The following is a 14775-nucleotide window of genomic DNA, read 5'->3' as shown; positions in this document are numbered from 1 at the left end:
GAAGTATAAAATAGGGCTTGATTAAAAGTTTGTTTATTTGGTAGCACTTGCTATGCATCCCATGGCTATAATGCATTTTACACATACTTGTAATGCATTATTTTCTGCTTCTAACACTGTATAATTATAGTTATAATCAGTCATAACTCATACATTCTCGTCATGATTTATAACAATAATCATAGCACATTATAAAGCATTTTGTAATGACTTATAAGGTCAAGTAATTGCATTGCAACATGCTTATAACACTATTTAAGTACTCAAAATTCCATCATAACACATTAAAAACATTTTATAATGACACTTCCTATGCATCCCATGTTAATTATCATAGTTGTAAGATAGTATAATCATTGTATAATGCTTTATAATCACTCAGTTATAATGTATTAGAATCACTGTTAAAATGTTTTATACTGTCATTATAAGTCAGTTGTTGCTCATTTGTTGCTCCTATGACAGGAAAGTGACAATTTAAGACCTTTTTAATACCTTAAAAAAATAAAAATGAAATGATAAAAGACAATTACTGCATCAAAAGTAATCAACAAACTACACTGTCAAACATTAGTCAAATAATATAAGCTAGATACAATTGTGAAAATAGTCGATCTACAAGCCAACAAAGCGAGCTTGTAGATCAGCTATTTTCACAATATTTATCTATGGAACCAAGTCAAACTAAATGTAATGGCTCAACTACAATTCCAAGTGCTTGTCAGGGTGAGGGGTCAATAATATGATTATTTGGGGGGGGGGGGGGGGGTCGTGTTTGAGAACCACTGTAGCTACTGGTGCAGCATTGCTGCTCATGCTGCCCTAAAGATATGGATGAACCATTTGGAATGACTAGTGTTAAGTGTTTTCATTTATATTAGTACTACTGTGTGTGTGTGTGTGTGTGTGTGTGTGTGTGTGTGTGTGTGTGTGTGTGTGTGTGTGTGTGTGTGTGTGTAGCGTTGTAATTGTGTCCATGCGCCACTGGGCGAGACCACGCTGGCGTGCAGAGCAGAGCTTTTTCTCTCTATTCTCTCCGAATAGGAGGCGATGCTGGGATTCAGGAGAAGGTCCGCCATTATTGGGGGGAAAAAAACACACACACACTTCTACTAGTAACACACCGTCACACGTTTAGAGACTGACTGTACACTTATACACCAACAGTGGAGTTAAGATAGAAGCCGTGCATTTTGCACTGGTTTTGTGGCACATTGTGAGTAAATAGGGCTGATTCTGTGTGCGATTCTGTGGACTCTTGTTTTGGACACAACAAAGGAAATAATAATTGGTCAAAACAACGTGGTTGAACCGAGAGAGAGAGAGAAAGAGAGAGAGAGAGAAAGCACCAGGAAAAAACAGAGCTTTCTCTCTGTCTGTACGTGACGTCTCAAGAGGAGAGAAGACTGAAGAGTTGAACAGCGTTTTTGTAACTGAGAGATTTGTGTTTTTTTTTGTCTCTGAGAGGGAGAGAGAGAAAGAGAGAGAGAGAGGGACAACTAAAATGCAGTCGTTCTGAAAAACTTCACACTCGTCCAACACGAAGACCTGACTTTCAAGGGAAGCAGTTGACATAATAGTCTATAATATAGACTCTATATGGACTGATAAGGGATACGTGTATGTGAGTGTTTAGGGGAAGTTTTTTTTTTGTCTTCTTTCTTTTCCTTTTCGTCTTTTTTTTTAACCAGTCTTCTTCTTCCACCCGGCTGTGAATCCAAGAGGAACCTGGCAGAGAGAGAGGAATGCTATGGTATGTAATGTAATGTTATAATAATAATCATTTTCCCTTTTGTAATAATGATAACACTTGAGTGTGTGAACGTTTCGGAGAACTGTCTGATATGCAACGTTATTGGTGTTTTATTTGGCAAGGAGGTTGATTTATTACACTTTTTCTTTCTCCTCCCAGCAACATTGTGGCATTGTTTGACTAGACTGTTGTTTAGTGCTGTGAATAACAAGATATTGGCAATCATCAACCATGGACCCCAGGGCATGTGATCATTGGAAGCCTTTATTTAGGATCATTATAATGGCCTGATCTTGTAAACCAAAAAAAAACATTTACTGTATGAAACAGCAGATCTAGGTCTGCTGTTTCATACAGTAAAGGGTTTTTGGTTTACAATATATTTTATAAATCAGCCCTCTCTTTTAAGTATATGTGCTTAAAAGAGAGGAGGAAGAAAGCTGATTTATAAAAGTAAAATATCTTGTTTAAAAAAAAAAAAATGTTTTCAGACAACCTGGAATGCACTGGGCTTGTCAGGCCTGGGGAATTTTCCTCCATTTGCCTTTTAACATAATGGACTGCTTAATTTAAAAGCGTCACAAATAGCCTAGATCTCTGGGTTTCTGCCTCATATACAGAGATCTTTAACAACAGTATTTATTATTTCCCACTTTTGCTGACCATTTGCGGATCCAAGCAATTAGCCCGAAAAAAGCTAAAAGCAATTAAGAGAACTAAGGCTCAGTTACTTTGTCTAATAGTGTCTAATGTAATTGGTTTAGCTGTTAAGCATTTTCGTTGGACCCAAACAGAGGCTTTATTTGTTATTTTAGGCCAGTGAAAGAGGGCATGTTGTAAGCTGTTTAATGGTGAACTCCCCTTATACCTTAATACTTTATTGCATGTTTAATGTTCCATTAACTTTCAATAAGTGTAATCTTATTAAAGTTTCATTTTTAGACGGGCGGTGTTTACTAATGCGCATAGCCTCCTGCTGATACTCGTAAATGCTCCATTTTATAATTTCACTTAACAGTGTCTTGTCACATGAATTAATGAAAAATGCTACCACCACCTTTTAAAAATGGTTGCATTTGATGCTAGATACACACCAATGGACTGTGGTTGCAGATGAAATGTCGAAATTACCTGGCAGAATACTCAAAGTCTGTCCCTTGCTGATACACAAGGAACCAGTCACACAATGGTTGAATAGGGTAGTATAATACAAATGTTTTACCAGTAGTACCAATGTATTTTTAGGACACTGGTGTGTTTAATCGTACTGCATACTGGTCACTGCGTGGCCAGCCACTCCCATTATGTCAGGAGGCATGTGGAGATATCCTCTGTTTCTTCTTCAGTACAACTGAGGCAATCAGCTGCACATAAAGAAGATGGTATATATTTGTTTCAGTTCAAGATAGATCATTGGGCTTGTGATGGGTGGATGTTGATATAAGATTAGTCAGCAATTATTCATTATCTCTGAAACTGATTACTGGAAGATTTCAGAAAGTGGTCTGAGATAGGCCATATTATTATGGCCTTAACACAGAGGTTTGCTGGCACAGGGTTTGGTCTGTACTGCTTCTTATAAATACACCTCCCTTCCTTCCATCTACTAACTACAGTACTGGCAAGTAGAGCAGAGAGCAGTGTCAAGGATTCTAGCTACCTAATCTGAGAGAAAATATTATAGCACAGATCAGAGGATGGGAGTGTCTGCCTTGTGATGCAGAATAGGCCTAATAGCTGTATTCTGACTGTGACTTTCCTTGATCTCTATCAACTTAATTGGACAGAAGGTATGGCTGCACAATATATCGTTTTCAGCCTTAATATCGCAGTATTGCATAATAATAGAGGGATAGCTATTATTGAGCCAGTCAGTCACATTGTACTAAAAGAGGTTTACTTCTTGATAGAAAATGAAAACTACCAAGGTTAGATCTCATGACTAATCTGGAAGAACATTATGCAATAGTCCATCTGATAAATAATGACTTCTTGGTACAGTAACTAACTGGTCTTGCAGGTACATTCTGTGTGTACAGAGGTGTCATGTTGAGTCAGCCAGAACAGGCTTTTGAACTGCCATTTCACCCTCTAAAGTCACCCTAATCATTGCTACGTGCTTTCCAATTGGAGCTATCGCATTTTAGATGCATGGTATCTGGTGAAATGATGTGAACCGCTGCTCTTTTATATTGCAATGCATATTGCAAAAAAAAAGAAGAAAGAAAATATCGCCATGTCATGTTTCAGTCGTGTTCATCCCTGAAAGGAGGCGTGGTACTAGGAACTGAGCACAGCACATCCACTTGCGCACGCACCCATCTCTGTGGTAAGACAGACAGGTAAATGCATTAGCAGCTGTCAGCGCTTAACCCCTTCAAGCTGGGAGAGCAACTCTGTCATTTTAGATTTCTTTAGGCTATTCAAAAATAGCAGATATACAAGCTCATAGCGCGGCACTCTGTGCCACGCTATGAGCTTGTAGATCTGCTATTTTTGAAAAATCATGAAAATGTGTGCAAATCTTTACAAATGTCTTCTAAATCCAGTAAAAAAAAAAAATGTATGTTGTGATATCGGTGGTTCTCAAACTTTTTCATGTCAAGGACCCCCAAAATTATATGTATTTGGCCGCCGATCCCCAACAAAATATGTCGTTCCAGGGAAACCCCCAGAAGCAAAGATTTGAGTTAAAAAGGTTGTTTCCAAAAAATGATGTATTCAAAGATTTGCACGAATGTTCAAGATTTTTTCAAAAATAGTAGATCTACAAGCTCGTAGCGCGGTACGAGCTTGTAGATCTGCTATTTTTGAATAGCCAAAGTATAAAATAATGGTTGTATAGCTCAAATCTTAAAATGACACAGATGCGTTCCCGGATTGAATGAGTTAAGTGCTCCGTCTGATTGGGTCCCGTGCAGTGTGGGCACGCCTCTCCAGGGAGCCTCCTCTCCCCTCTAATAGCGGTGCCATTTGCCCAGGCAGCAGGGCTATCATTGTACCCCCTCCTGCTGCCTCTGGGTTTGCCTATTGTGCTGAATTGTCCCTGAACTCCCAGCGTGTTTATGAGATTAGAGGCCTCGTCTATGAGGGTAAGAGATGTGGATAATGTCCCTTTGACGAGGACTGTGTGATTTAGATCCTCAGAACGAAAGTGGGGATTCTGTCACATATGAGTGACGGATAAATTGCGGCGTGCCAGAACACTCAACACTAGGGGAGGCGAACTAGAAGCAGAAAAAGCATGTCCTCTCAGAATGGTTTTTTTAATGCCAATTCCTGACTTGGGTTGTCAATATTGAATTGGTAATCAAATGAGAAAGGTACAGTAATTGGAAAGTACTGGATTGCCGTTGGTGTCAAACAAACATAATTAGGTCCAGCTGTGACCAGGGAAGTTTAACAAGGAAAGTCGCATTCCTGGCCAGTGACACCTTTCACTTTTGAAACCTCGCCCATCATGTCATAATATTACTCTCCTGCGTCGACCTCGGGCTTTCACTTCCACCAGCCACTTTGCTGCCGAATAATCGTCTCCTTTCACCTGCTCGCATGCAGGTTTCCAGCGAGTATACCCATCAGCCAACCCAGGTTGGGATACTCCGTATGTCAAGGATGAGAGATTTTCAGGCATATGCAAAAAACAGGTCTTCGGTTCAACCTGTCTCATGTGTTACTGTAAAAAGGGGAAGTTACGTTGTGTGAGTCAGTGGAAGCCTTGTTTGATGGAGAAAGGAGCTAATTATAGCGGGCAGTTTTGGAGTTTTGTGGACCAGATTACAGTCACTCTACTCTCAATGGTTGCCTTGTTCTAGCAGCCGATTATTAGTCAGAGAGAAGTGCATTCTGGGATGATTGTATCTGAATTTCCATTAGAAAGTGTGGCTGCCTCAGTTGAACTGGGGTTCTCTTCTCTCTCCCCACGGTTTCAGCTCCGTCCCTCTTTGCAGATTTACAGACCAGGCTGGCTCAGTATAAAACAGAAGCCTTTAGCTGATCCTTATTCTGGGAGCCAGTGTTGACTCCCTGTTTTAACCACTTGAACCCTAGCGTCCCTATTCAGTGGTGAACATTCAGCAAAATAGATCTACCAGCTCACAACACTCAACACTGATTTAAGCTCACAACATGTTCATAGGACCACAATGGAAACAAGTCCCCAGGACTTTTTTGTGTTATCCTTTTAGCCTAAATGTTTTAATGTACCTCCGAGCTGTTTACATTTTTTGACTAATAAAGTATTCAACCAATCAATAAATGTTGTGTTGCGACACAAGCTATTTTCGGCGATCAGTGATCAGCTATTTTCCTTGAAGAGATTTGTTGTAGAGGGAAATGGAGGGAAACAAGCATAGACCAGTCGGGGGGCTATAGATTTAGGCTACAGCAGCATATAAACAAAGCTTAACCACTTTCAACCTAGCTCCCTATTTTGGGCATGTCATTATAGGCAAAAATCTCATTGTTTAATTCTTTTAAATAAAAACGACGAAACTTACAACGCATTGCGGTGTGACACGTGACCTTGTAGATCGGCTGTTTTCTCTACTCTTACTGTCTTACGACAACGTAGAAAATAGGGCTTAAGTGGTTAAGTGGGTGTGGTCACGATTCATGGGATACACAACACGAACATTTCTCCAAAGCTCTTTGTAACAAATGGTGCACCCAAGAGCATTGAAAAGATTCCTACAGCTCAATCAATAACAGAGGTCTCCTTTTAATGGATGAATGGATGCCGTTGACCCCATATGCCAACCCCTCCCTCATATCCGTCAAATGGTATTACTCTTCCGATTGCAAATGCTTTACTAATGGATCGTGCTGGTGAAAGGTACAGAGGGGGTTCGATATAAATAATGGTTTGTGAGGGCAGTTTTAGTCGGCCGCCATGTTTCTTTGTGACAAAAGGCGGTGGTGGTGTTTGGATGAATGGTGACCATGGAGATGGAGTACCAGGATGTAGGCCACTGTGGAATGGTGACCTCTGGACATTAGCAGCTCTGCTTTGCTGCGTCCACACATACAATTACACAACAGATTTTGAACCAGAGGGAAGAGGGCAACGAGCTACTACGACCATTAAGTAACGAGGATGAGGAAACATGAGCAAGACAAATTGAGACAAGGGGGGGGGGGAGATGGAGACAAAAAAGAAATGGGAATGAGAGAATGACACAGAACAATGGAGACAGTCAAATGGAGAGGGAGAACTTGAAGAAAGGAAGTAAGGGGAGGAGAGAGAGAGTAAAATCTCCATTCAGGGAGCTGCTGCCAGTTTGTGCTTCAGGCTGTGTTACTGGTATGTGCCCTTTCAGCTCTGTGCTCAGGGATTAACCAATCAATGACAGCCATCGTAACCCTGCCGCTTCGGTATTGGCCGCGGCAGAATTCCATGACTCAGCATGTCCATAGATAAGAGGTTATGACTGAAACACAGCCAATGAAATGAGGACACTGCCTGGAGTCCAATAGTATGGGTTTCCACACAGACACAGTCAAATCTGGAGTGGTGTTGTTAACCACAAATAACCCCTATTTTGGGCATGTCGTTCAAGGTGAAAACTTTCAAAAAGTTTTTCAAAAAACAGTCTATGTACAAGCTCACAATGTGTCACATCATGATGCGTTGTGAGCTTGTACATTGGCTATTTGAACTTTTTGTGCAACACTGTCATACAATGAAGTACAAAATATGGCTTAAGTGGTTGATTTAACTCTGAAAATGGTGAAAACGGACCCGCAATGGACTCATTTTTGTATGAACACTCCAGATCCTACAATGTACGAACGTACCTTTCCACCTCAAAGTCGTTTCACACTGAATGTGTGCTACGGCTACTATGACTGTGGAATGGCATGAGTGTGTGTGACTTGTTTTGTTTTGCTGAGTATTTTGGTCTTGTGATGTGACTGGTGTTTGAGTGAGTGACTGTGATCTTCGCTGAGGGCACTTTGAATTGTGAGAGGCTAGAGAGGAGATGACAATGGGATCGAGGACTCTGGGAGAAGAACTCAGTCACCTTTCGAGAGACGGCCCTGGATTCAGGTATTAAAGGATAACCTTGGACGTGTTTGACATTTGTACCCACACTGTGCTGTGTGTGTGTGTGTGTGTGTGTGAGTGTGAGGGAAAGACAACTCCCACATATATAGTAGTTATTAGCTAAGCTTCACATTTTCAAATATTTTGCATTATTTAGATAGATCAACTCGACCAAACACTGCTGTGTTCTTTCGTGCTCCCGTTTCAATCGAATGTCTGTACTCTTCCTTTCCTCCATTTGAGACAGACTAGAAAGTGTATAGGCTTGGCTCTGTTGTTTCTTGACTCTCTCTCTGTCTGTCTTTTTCTCTCTCTCTCTCTCTCTGGAGATTCCCCTGCGTGGTGCCCTTGGGTTTCCTGTAGGAAGTCCACCTACGGTACCCTGCTGTGTGTTGATGGGGGAGGGGAGGACAGGACAGGAGGAAGGGGTGGAGAAGAGAAGGGTGAATACAATACGTGGCTAGGGTGGTGGTGTATGGCGACAGTAAAGGTGAAGAGGAGAGAAAGAGGATGAAGACTATAACAGGGCGCGGCCCATGGAGAGGTCTCTGACCTTAGTGAGGGGATTAGCATTATGGGTAACCTGCTAAGACACATGCAATATTGCAGATGTAATAGTACAATGTCAGTAAACCTGGGTTCATCATCTTGGCTCTGCATGTTTACCTGAACTGAAAGGGTTAGAGTTTACTTGCTGCTGTATATGGAATGGCTACAGGTATTTTGTTAAGTTCATACAGTACATTTAAATATTGGTTTCTATTATCATGTTTCATGCACGATGGGTTCTAATCTCGGCCCAGACGGTTTCTGGGGCGCCGTATTCCGCGCTCAGAGGCAGGAAGTGTGACCATGGGTTATTTGTTTTCTAGGCCAGCATTGGGTCCTGCACCATGCGTTGTTAACATCTCTTTGGGTTTGGATGTGTAAGCACATGCACGTGTCTGTGAAGACTCGCGTCTAATTCATACCGACACCACCATGTAGCTTGATCTTTAGTTTGTGTTTAATCTCTTTGCGTTATCTATTTATCACAGCAGGCTGCCTCTGGCCACATCCCCTGACAGTTTAGTTCAGATTGGCCTTCATACACCTGCCTGCCACCTGAGTACATCCACACTAATACGTTTTCATTTTTAAACTAACTCTACAATGAAAACGGTCTCCGTCCACGCGAGCATTTTGGCACACTCTGTCCGTACTACTTGCTGGAAAATGTAGCACATTTGACTGCAATTAGACAACAATGTCCATGAAACAGTGCTTCCCTTTCTGTTGATGTACATAGTCTGTGGATTTACCTAGGTGTTGTTTTGTGTTTTGTGTGCGTGCAGTCAATTGCTCCCAAGCACTGTGGCATACCTTGTTTGGTAGAAGTTGACAAGATCCTTCACTTCGGGCTCTGTCCTCAGTGTTTTGCACACAGCAAGATGGTGCTGGCCTTGCAGACTTGTCGGATATTGACTGAAACAACTTATCACCATAGTCCAAATGCATTAGCGGCTTTCCGGTGTCTTCCCTCATCACACAGGTAATACAACGTGCACTGTTTTCTACCTTTGAAAGTGTATCCACGGGCGCACTCATTTTTGTTTGGATTCGTATCATTTTGCTCAAATAACAGCTTACCTACAAGTATGGAAAGTAAACAGGTTTCAAATCTTTTTCAAAGGTCTACCAGTACAGTTAAAAAAAACAAAAACAGGGCCAGCAGCTTTTTGAAAAGTCTCCATTTCAGTCTCGGTTCAAAAAGTATTGTGGACACTAGGCGTGAACGTAGCAAAAGTTATGCATTTTAAAAAGAAAACGTATTAGTGTGGATGTAGCCTTAGGCGAGGAGGAGAGAGGTGTTCCACTTCCAACACATTCTAATTAAAGTTGGCAGGTTTAATCACAGACTGATAAGCGACAGAGAATGAATGAGAGGAACGGAAAAGTTGGAAGAGAGGGAAAGTGAAAAAAGGGCCTGCAGCCGCAGATAACCAGAGGTCTTAAAACATACTTTATTCAACCGGAGCTCTTTCTAACGTTGTTAGTCTCCATAAGTACTATCCCTGCTCGCTCTTTCTTTCTCATTCCCTCACACATATATTGACCTTCTAGCTTTAGGACCGATAGCTGGAGCACTCAGCCGATAACTACACAGTGCAGTGTTTTCTCCAAGTTACACACAGGCGCAACCGAAATCTCTCATCAGCACCCAGATTCCCAAGCATTGTGAGCTTAACCGTCTCTGTGGATTTGGCATTTGTGGTGTGGGTGAAAGTTTGGCTTAAGCTCCCATGATGGCCATATCTAAGCTGCAATCAAATATCACATCCCTCATCCCCTGTATTCGGGGACGACTTGGTAATGCAATAACAGCCAGTGTTCTTGTGGTGGGTTGTTTCTTTTCATTTGAAGACACCTTTTTAGACCATTAGCAGCAGAAGTACCTTCCAATGCTGCATGTCAATCTTACACACCCATACTTGGTCTGCCAATAAACACTAATGTTTGTTGCCCTCAAACTTAAGGCCAATCAGTCTGATAATATGTGATTACTTCTATCCCCAATCAGTATGTGCCTCCATTGATATCTTGGCCTTATAGCCTAGTGCAGCACTGTCAGGGTCAGCCATGGGTGAGGACAGAGACGGTGCATTGAATGTCCATCTCAAATGCCACTCTGGGATTAATCTTATGTCTGGTCACATCTAAATCCAATGTAGTTGCGAGAACAGCGACAAGGATGACCTCTAACGAACCTACGTCCTCTGCCCCAATATGAAGGGCTGCACTAAAGTCTTTGCATTGCTTCAGTGCAAGGCAGTTCATTTTAAATGTCAACATTGTTTCCACCCAGTTTTTGCAACAAAGGATGGGCGATTGTCACCAGTCTTTTGTTGAGCGAGGTGTTTAAAGACTGGCTTAAAAGTCTACTCTGGCATGATCTGGCCAACCAGCGCAGTTGCTGTTGGCACTCAACCAATAAATGTGCACAGACACAAACTGGTACACGGGTAGACATTTGTGCAACGTTATGACATTTCAAATTTATTAACTTGGTGCTTGCTTCAGGCAATTTAACATGTGCAAATCATTGTCTGGCAGTTACTTTTTAGTATTCATGGTTTGCACAAGGCAATTTTGTAAAGTCTGAATGTGGGGACATTTGAAAAGTGTTCCACCAACATAAGAGAACCTAAATGGTCCTGAATAATAGACAACACGCGCATACACACACACACACACACACACACACACACACACACACACACACACACACACAAATCCTCCTCCCCATCCAAGGGGCTGACCCCTTCTCACCTTTTATGACACATCTGTCACGGCAGTTCTGGCTGTTAGGCGGCTGTGTGACAGTGGACATCATATCCTCTTTAAGGTGAGAAGATAAGGTGGCCGTTCATAGCCATTCGTTATCACAGGCAGCGAGCCCCCGACACCTCCTCATTCCTTATCTGGCCCGTTCCCAGACTCTGGTCTGGGGCTGGGGCCTGTCGGTGTCGTGCCGGCCCAAGGCTGATGAGTAAGCACTGCTCAGCCCCGAGGATGGCTGGGCCCTGCTGTTATCGATCGCAGCGCCACCACCTGTCATCCAGCCACCACTTAGCTAATGATGTCCACGCTATCACCACGCGGCCGGGAAAGCGGCCATAAAAACCGGGTAGCAGCTACCAACTGAGGCGCCGCCGCGGAGGAGAGATGGATGGGGTCGGATAGGAATAGGCAGAATCTCTGGGCCGCGTTGTGCAAAGTGGCACTATGTTTTCCTAGCTCTAAATCGTGGCCTTTTCTCTAATGGTCACTCTCTATATAGAGCCGAGGTCATTATTTAAGGAGAATGTTCATCATTTCACGAGTCCAAAAAGTCGCTATGTTTAACTGTCTTTGACCTTGTGGCTCTTCTTGTTGGGCAAACAACACAGCTGAAGCCAAGCCAGGGATGAACCGTGGTAGTGCTAGTAGAATGTAGAGGCACATATAGGCTACGTGTCGTGTACGTGAAATAGTGAAAATAGCCAATATACAAGCTCACAGCACGTTGCATCGCGATTGATTATTTTTGTTATTATATGTTAATATATTATTATTATTTTTTTGCCCAAAATGGGGACGCGGGGGTAATGTGATTAAGGACAGGGTGAATGCTCCAAGGATATACGGTCATGGTGTGACTTTAGAGGATTTTTAAAAATAGGCTTTTGCTTTGGGTTTCTGGGAGGGTGACTTGGGTCATTTCTTCTCTCAGTGCCATGATTTCCCAGGATGCAGCAGGGGCCCTGAGGTCCAGAGCTCTTATGTCAGAGTTCATTTCCTGTTGCCGTGCTCCAGCCACTCTTGAGGATCCACCATTTTGTAACAAACGCCAACGAGTACTAGAGGAATCTGTCTCAATTCTCCACCCATTTCCCTCAAGTGAGCACTTTTTCACGCACCAAACTGATCTTTATAGCTCGGAACGGCTTAGGAGCCACAACCTTATGCTACTTCACTGTGGAATCTTTAGAAAGCAGAGAATTGCACAAAGGGTAGTTTTGTGTATACCAATGTAGTGCTGAATGCCAAGGTGAGGTCGTACTATGCTGAATGTAAGTGTGAAGTGATTCAGACTGAACAAGATGATTTGAGAGACACATTTACAGTGAGGCAGGGGATGAATAAACGTGAAAATGTGGTGATTATTCTATCGATCTGACGTTACGACAGTACAGGACATGCAGCACAACAAAAGGGAGAACAAAGATCCATCTAGACAGATTCTATTCTTCTGCATTTCCCTTTGTTGCAGACAGTGCTAACTGCCATGTGTGTGTCACAAGTTGTGGAGATAAAAGCTGGAAAAATGGATGAAGAATGTAAACATTCCTGGGAGTTGTTTTTGGTTTTAGGGTTGTTCTGAGACAGCCAGGGTTTCACTACGCCACGGCTCGCATTAGTCACAGTTGTTGGAGAGAAGAGAATGCAGACCTCTTCACCCAATGAGGGAAAAGGTCGTTGGGAATGCAGTCTGTCAGGTCAGGACGAGCTGGGCCTGTTGTTGTTGTAGAGAGAGAGAGAGAGAGAGAGAGAGAGAGAGAGAGCAAGACAAAGATATGAGCATCAATTACACCAGTAGTTCTCAAACGCTTTTCGTTTCAAGGACCCCCATAACTCTGAGATTGTGCAAAATGGAACCGAATGGATCCTTTTTAAGGGTCCACATGGCTCCGTTTGTGCACTTTCAGAGTTATAGCCCCGTAAAGGTCCATTTGGAACCCCCCGGCTCAAGGTACCCTGAGGGTTCCTGGACCCCACTTTGAGATCCACTGTATTAGATGTACACATATTAGGCTTTTCAAACCATGGGGCGATATCACTTGTGTCCTGTTTTTTGTTTTTGTACAGGCCATTGCCACCCTGGACAGCATTGTCCAGGGCATGAAACTAGCTGATCTACACACCGCGACGTGTTATTATAAGCTTGTACATCTGCTATTTTCAGTATCTTTGGTGGTGGGGTGGGGGGGGGGCAAGTATAGACCCCTGGGGACCCTGGTCAACGAAATATAGAGGATTTAAGTGTTTAAAACTACCATAGAGCCACCAGGAAGTCCACGCTCTACCAGAGTCTGTCCTTACAGCCTTGGTAGACTTTTGGGATTGTTTTGGGGTTGACGTAAGAATTACGATGTACAAAAGGAGTTCACCAGTGACTCGAATTGTCCCATGGGTCATTGATATTTTTATCCTTGACGTGCTCCTCATTGCATGGTAGCTGACAGTGTGACAAATATGTCCAAGTGCTGCTTCACTCACATAAATGATGCCTATATTCTCTAGCTATCTGACCCACAGTCCAGCCAACAAATTGCAATTCAAACCAGAGTGTTTTCTCTTCAGAAAAAAAAAAACAAGCTTGATGCCTGAATGGTGTGATTCCAAACTGTTGGTATGGAGAAATTATGATAATGACGGAGAAATGATAGCAGTTTGGGTGTTGTCCATCCATTGACAGTTGGGCTAATTTAAGCTCTACTCAATAGCCAGATATGATCGCAGCAGAGCACAAAGGGTGTTAATGAAATGACCAACAGCGTGCCAACATAATGAAGTTGAAGGAACCGTGCTGAGTGATCAGAATCATAATGATTACAGTGATTAACAATGACATTGTCCTTCAGGACATTTACACTGACACTATTGCTGCAATTATGTGGGGGACGGTGTTTAATGTGGCCATACCCTGTGCTTGTGTGAGGGAGGGAAAGATAGATGGTAATGAAATGATTTGGCCAAAGGGATGCTCCTCTTATTTTTTCCTTATTTTTATTTTTGGGGCGGTGTAGCCGCCCCCTATAAGTGAGTTTTGGACACCGACCAAAAAATTTGTGTACCCCCTAACCCTTCCATTGTTAATGCAAATCGATACTTTTTTCATATCAGCCAATCACATTACAGCTAGTGTCATCACCACTAACTGTAATGTGATTGGCTGACTTTGCAAATTCAGGACTGTGATTGGCTAGCGAAACACATGACACATGTGCAGCCCTATGAATAGCAGTATGGACTTTAAAAAAAGTAATTTATCCTTTTTTTAAAGTGAGTCATGTTGTGATGACCACACACCGCCCACTTCACACTGGGTGTGATTTTTTTACTGGTATTGGTACAAATGTACAGCAAACATGACAGATGATTGAATCACGCTCTGTTGAGTGAAGGCCACTTCCTTGTTTGCGTAATAGAGGGAACCAGATGCCTTTGCTTTGCCTAAACTTGGGGACAAAGGTACATTTGTGTTACTTTCCTAATTTCCTTAGAGAATCCGTATGTAAAATAAAATGTGTGGTATCAGACGCTACAGATGCGGAATTTGCAGATATGTTGAAAATGAATGCATTTACATATTTATGATCATATTTAGTTCTCAAAGATCCTCGGCATATTCTGTATCACCATACTCGGTATACCCAGACCTTACAATTACTGT

At 42.4% G+C, this 14775-nt stretch overlaps 1 protein-coding gene across 1 annotated transcript in view; it reads left to right on the top strand.

Moving 5' to 3' along the window:
- The first annotated feature begins 1007 nt into the window (after positions 1 to 1007).
- arhgap35a (Rho GTPase activating protein 35a) overlaps positions 1008 to 14775 on the top strand; it is a 95498-nt gene continuing 81730 nt past the window's right edge. The window contains exon 1 of the mRNA XM_084063836.1: positions 1008 to 1753. The gene's annotated coding sequence lies outside the window, so the exon portion shown is untranslated. The remainder of the gene's footprint in view (positions 1754 to 14775) is intronic.

Source organism: Gymnoscopelus microlampas, assembly GCF_963454915.1.
Source record: "Gymnoscopelus microlampas genome assembly, chromosome: 8".
In the NCBI taxonomy this organism is placed as follows: domain Eukaryota; kingdom Metazoa; phylum Chordata; class Actinopteri; order Myctophiformes; family Myctophidae; genus Gymnoscopelus; species Gymnoscopelus microlampas.
This window is presented reverse-complemented; position numbering and strand designations above follow the sequence as displayed.